Source organism: Apis dorsata, unplaced genomic scaffold, assembly GCF_000469605.1.
Source record: "Apis dorsata unplaced genomic scaffold, Apis dorsata 1.3 scaffold_78, whole genome shotgun sequence".
NCBI classification, from domain to species: domain Eukaryota; kingdom Metazoa; phylum Arthropoda; class Insecta; order Hymenoptera; family Apidae; genus Apis; species Apis dorsata.
This window is the reverse complement of record NW_006263376.1, coordinates 202,014-208,613: the sequence shown is the minus strand read 5'-3', so window position 1 is coordinate 208,613 and position 6,600 is coordinate 202,014.

Sequence of the window (6,600 nt, the reverse complement as noted above, 5' to 3'; positions counted from 1 at the left end):
AATCTATGCGAATTCTCCACGGTCGAGCCATTAAAAGAGACCGATTCTGTTCACGTGGCTCGAGCTGGGCCGTGAAATTTTCCCTCGAGGACCAACTCAAAGGTTCGAACCGTTGATATCAGCACAGCGCGTAGGAAAAGGAGCGACGATGAGCGAGACGTAGAATTAAACGAAAGGAAAGAAGGAAGGAAGGAAGGAAGGGTATAACGGTACGGAATGCACGCAGTCGGAAAGCCACGATGGAAGCGCTCGACGAAAAGGGAAGCGGCCGTATATCGCAAAGTGCGTGCGTGCGTGCGTGCGTGCGTGCAGCCTCGGTACAATTAACGAGAGGATCGCGTGTGCGAGTTCTCCAAGGTCGGAAGGGCGCAACTCGAGTGCACCACCTCTGTGGAAAACAGTGGAGGCACGCGTCGTCGTCTACCTGTATCACGCCTGCGTGCATCGACTGCATAGGTGCACGCATGTTCCACGGCTGCAGGGGGTTGCACGATTTACAAAGTGTTTACCGGATCCGTCCAGACCCCCCACCGATGACGTTTGTAATTATTCGAATCTGCCCTGTCACTTCTCCAACTCAAACTTGGTTAAACTTTGTTTAACCCTCGTAGAAACGCGTACGTAACTTCTACTTTTTCTAATTCAATAAATTTCAAAGGGCAAGTTTCAGTAAAATTTAAGAGATTTAAGAATATTTAAGAATATTACTTGTGCTTGGAAAGTTTGTTATCTCGAGACGAGATGTTTCGAGTTTAGGACTCTCGTTCGTTTCGATTAGAGAATAAACCAGGAATAAATAAACGAATAAATGGTTTAACGATTTTTGCACTGGTGGGAGTTAAGATTATATACGAATGTGAAATTGTTAAGTGGAAATGTAATCTCTCTTGAACGTTAAAATTCAAACTCGTTAAAATAATTATAACCGGGCACCTTGCAGGATACCTTGGAGGATTTACGAGCCTACAGCCACGCGAACAAAATTCACCACGTTTTAATTTACGGTAAGCATTTTGTTTTAATGGAAGGTTGATTAACAGCGGAGGGTTGTAATACGCCAACTTCTCCTCGCGGTGAATAAAAAATGGCGCACGCACAGATTTTTCTCGCTTTTTAACAAACCACCACCACCACCACCACCTTTGTACAATCGTGAAAATCGCGTCGCGCATTGAACGACATCGCAATTCGACTCCCACGCATTTTCCCACCTCCATACTTTTCACAAAAATTCTTTCAACCTTCCTTTTATTCCCATCCCACGTTATACGCCCGCCACACATCTCCTCTCCGTTTATTAAAATTCCTTTGAAACTTATTATCATTCCTCGAAACGAAGAGAATTTCTCCCCCTTTCCTTCCGCGAGGATTAATAAAATTCGTCCTCGAGAAGAAGATCTTCTCGAATATCCGCGAAAATCCTTTCTCCCTTGGAATCATTTGTTAATCACCGATATCCAAGGCAAGAGGAAAGGTGAGAAAAGATGGGCGAGGACGCGAGAATCTTGCGATCCCTTCGGGGAATCCCTGGTCCGAGCAAGGGTTGGATACGAGCAAGGGGACAAGGGGACTCGTAAGTGACTACGAACCACTGTGAAGGGTGCGAAGATAAACCCTGTAAACATTCGCGATAAAGCCCGTGGTCTCTCCCCGAAGAGACCAGCGAGAGAGGAGACCCAAGAAAAGACGAGTGCGCTGTCCCCCGTCCCGCGATCCATTGTTCCGCGATTAAAAGCCGTCGAAAAAGAAGAAAAAAGAAGAAAAGAAAAATGGAAACGAGAAATTGAATCGCGGCGCGGAATGAAGAGTTACTCTTGCTCCTCTCTCTGCCCGAGAAAAAAGTGAGGAGAGTTGACGAGATGAACAGAAAGAGAGAGAGGATACAGAGTTCGATCAAATCCAGGATTTCGTAGGAAGAAATTGGCAAGATGGCGGGGAACGAGAAGGTGAACGAGAACAGAGTAGAGTAGATTATGGATCATGGATATTGTTATAAATGAGATCATCGAGAACGCGATCGTTATCGAACGCGAGGTTTATCGTCGCGATAAAAAAGCAACGTTTTACTGTCGCTAAATATTTGCGTATGACTCGCTCCTTCGTAAATCTGCATAAAAGATAAAATCCAATTTATTCGACTTGTTCTTCTCCCTTGGCGATGAACGAACGATCTTGCGATAAAAAAAATAGTGAATATCGTTCGCATCGTGGGAATGCGTGAGAATGAATTTTCAACAGGGCGCGACACGTCCATCTCTGGTTTTTTCCTTCCCGATGGCTTATTCGTGCCACTCGTTCTAATTTGAGGCTTTCCATACGTAATGCGCACGTTAGACTAATTACAGAGAAAGGTATTGTCGCAGGGGGCCAGTAGTGGACCAAGCCTTTGAATCGCAACACTGTGGACCGAGGGGAAGCGAGGCTGAAAGGAACGTTTGCGCTTGTATTTTTCTTTCTTCTTTCTTTCTTTTTTTTCTTTTTTTTTGTTGGATCTCGAACGGATCTACTCAACGTCGTTAATTTTTACGATAAAAAAGCGGTGAATCACGTTTCATGAAGCGAGATAAAACGAATTTTTGTATCGAACTGTGTGTAAAAAAACTTCCGTTTATAAAAAGAACCTCGTGTTTTTCTCGCAAGTGGAAACTCGTGACATTTAATTCGAAGGTAGTGAGAGATAATGAGAATAATTCCGTTATCACAATTAATAATAACTTATATCGCTTCCTATCTAATTACGTGCGATTAAGGATAGGATTAAGAGATTAAAATTATCTGCAATCTATAGTTGAACAATAAGAGTTACTTTTTGAAATTGTTTGATCGAAATTATGAAAATATCCGTTTAATTCGGATAAAGAAATCTGGCAGCATTACCATACGATGTTGGACACGATATAGGCTATAATTATCCTCCGATATTCACGACAACGAAGTGGGCAAATTTGCAGAAAGCGTAAGAGAGGAAGAAACCGGATCTTTATCCGGTCGCGGTGTTTTGACGCGGACAATGCGCGGTCGAAAGGGAAAGAGGAGACAAGAGGAAGGATAGGTGGAATACCACTTTACGACTTATTTTTCATTCGACTTATTTTTATTTTTTTCCGTCTGGAGCAGCGCGGAAAAGGGGTGCTGCGTGCACATCCGACACGCGGGTGTGCGTACGGCGAAAAGGCTGCGTCGCAAACCCCCTTCCTCCCTTCCTCCTCCGTCTTCTTCGTCTTCTCGTCCCAAGTATGCCCTTTCTCCGGAATACCGGTGTGTGGAAGGGAAGAGAGGAGGAGGAGGAGGAGATAAAGGAAGAGAGGAAGCTCTATTAATAGGCGACGCGCTTATACTTCGAAAAGCGGTGCGGCTTTATTGAAGCTCGGCGAATATCGGAGTTCCATGCGATGGCCAAGGGGGATCGAAATCGAAACGCGAAGAAAAAGAGAGCCGAGGGAAAGAATGAGGGAAGGGGGGAGGGAGAGAAAAAAGGAAGGAAAAGAATAGAGAAAGAAAAAAGAGAGAAGATAAGGGGGAGGGAGGGAGGGAGGGAGGGAGAAAAAGCGGACCTACGGTTGAAGACCTCATCGATCGACTCGCTGCGCCGGCTCAATATCCTTGAAAAGCGCAACGCGCCAACGTAATTGCGATGGAGGTCATGAACAAGGTCAATAACCACGTACAATCCCCGCTGAAATACTTTCTATCGAATGTGCAAGTTGGTGGAGTCACGGATTCGTGGATGAATTTTAACGAGGCGCCGAGTCGCAACGATTCCGATCGATGGGATATCGAATGGTGGAAAACGGACTCGTATCGACGAGAATGAAATATCGCCCGATCGTGTGAGCTAAAATTTTTTTTACCATTTGATATACGAGGTAACCCGTTTGATATCTCGTTCCAGGCAAATGGAAAGGTACAAATCTGTTGAAAAATTGGATGATGCTGCTTTTTTCCGCAAACCGTGACGATGAAAAGTCGATCGAAATTTTTCGTTATTTTGATTCCGAATGTATTTCAAAAACATAATGGGGGAATAAAAGTATGCATTCACCTCGAGATGAACAACGGTTAAATTGATACGAGACATTGGTACAAGGATGGTATTCGCGACGCGAAAAGATCCATCTGCACTGTCATCGCCGTGGAATAACGTTACGGAATACTAAGAAATCGCGAGCGAGACGATCGACGAAGAGTAAGTGGAAGGAGAAAGGGAAAAGAAACGAGTGTCGCTAACTCCACTAATTCACCACTCGAGTGACCGTTCTCGAGACAAGAGTCTACTCTCACTCGGTATACCTACATAAATATGCTTCTGTTCGCTCTCGTAGAGCACGAGAGAAACGAAATAAACGAGCGAAAATAGAGAGAGAGGATTCGTGTGCTTCCCTCTCGCTTAACCGGTCACCACTAACCTATTGTTCTCGCCTTCGACGCGTTCCTCGCGACGTACAATTTAACGAGCGTTTTGTAATTCTAACGCGTCTCATCTCGTTTCGCTCTCTATCACTCCGTTTCAGAACAGGAACACCGACAATGAACAATTACGAAAAGATGCGCGAGTGAAATCGTAAAAGTCGTAAAGGGATTGTAATTGTTACGAATCGTTACTCGAGAAAGGGAGGGAGGTTTGAACACAAGATCGTTCCAAGAAACGATTTCGATTTCGAAAGATCGTTCGATAACGTACGGAATAAAATCGAATGGTTGAAATATGGAAATGAGAGTAGTGGATATTTAAATAAAGAGCATCGACTTGATTCGATAAATTAACGCGTATCGAAGAGTGGAAGGAATATTTTATGGTTTGCGTGAGTTTCGGCAATAATGGAAAAAGAAAGGAGTAAGTAAGTAATGACGCGGATGTTGAAGAACGATTAGCGAAACGAAAAACGTTCGTTAACAAGTATCATATCTTTACCGTATGATTTTAAAGCTACATCAAGTTTATATTTATGTCTTAAAATTTTCGATAAACACGAAATGCTAATATTTAATACGCGTATTAAGCCATCGTTAAAGTCTGTCGACGCATAATCTTGTCATTTCTATGCCCATACGTATCTATAATCATCATCATTATTATCGTAATTAAACGCGAATGCGCCAGACATGGAGGAGAAGCTACGACGTATCGTTTCCGCTTCCGGTAAATGCGAACACGATCCAAGTTTACCATCACACGCTAGAAATCTATCTTCAACCGTGAATTGATAAGCAACGGTACTCAACGGTTCGACTGATAAGACCAGATTACTAGTTGCTGCGATATACGAGCATCTGATGTCGTCTACGTTAACCTTGCTCTTCCACGTTAACCTCATTTGCTTGCTTCATGGAAACTGGTTGAACCGAGTCCATCTTCGAATCGAGAGAATCTTATTATCCGTAGCAATGTCTATTATGTGTACGAACGCAAACTGCATTAATTTGGCGAATTTTACGCGAAATATTGTAAATAGAAAATATATTATAAGTAGATTTTTAAATAAATATTGTTATAAAATAATATCGTAAGAATAATAAATATCGATACGGATTTCAAAATTAGTGATAATCTAAAAAATTCTTACGATAATTCTCGATTCGAAACGTAGATGCGAAGCGAATTAACGTTAACCTTGCCCGTCCGCGTTAACCTTGTTCGGTTTGCTCGAATCGAGCGTACCCGCTCGCCCACGTAGCCGGTAAGAGCCGTGAAAGTGATGTTACAAATACTTGCTTATATCCGTTCGTAATTACCGGCAAAATTTGGAGCGAAATATTTCCGAATCATCCGCGTTATCTTTTCCTTAACACGACCGATTAACAACAAACCTTATGCTCGAAGTCAATGACCACACCTGTAGCGTTTGGCAACGCTGCGGGTGTGGACTCCACACGGATGTCCGTATAACGGAGAATGAAAAGAAAGGAAAAAAAGAAGAAGAGACTTGAAAACCACATATGAGGCACATATGAGGCTCGGAAATAAAGATATCCGCGAGAAATCCGTTCCACCGAGCCTGGGCATCTGTCCCTTCGATATTTTCCACATCATTGAACACCGTTGCCGGATACGTCATCCGATGATAGTATATTACGTTTTACTCATGTCAGACACGTCGCCCTCATGTTCCGGAATATCTGTGCTAACATCTATAGCGGGAGAAATTATACCGATTGTTCTCGCTAATCGTTCCTAATGTTCGAATCGAATCGTGTAAATGGCATTGCGTGACATTCGTGGCGAGAAATTCCAAGAGAAAATAGGGAAATGTCACTTTTTAAAACCGGAATATCGTGTCCCTCCGATTGATCCAACGATAAAAATACGAAGGATAATGTGCAATTTTAGGAATAATTAAAAACACGATTTGAAATATTAGTACGTGTGAGAACTTACCGAAACGATATTTCGTGTTCTCTCTCTGTTGTCTGACGATTCCGGCGAATCCACGAGATTCCGCGAGGACGAAAAATTCTGTCACACAAGCGTCACCCACTCTGTCAATCACGCCGCTAATATTCTTACGACCGAACGGTCGAAGGAAAAGAGAGAAGTTTTCCCGGTTCACTACGAATTCACTCGTATATTCGAACGCGTATCTCGAGGGCTGCGCGATACGA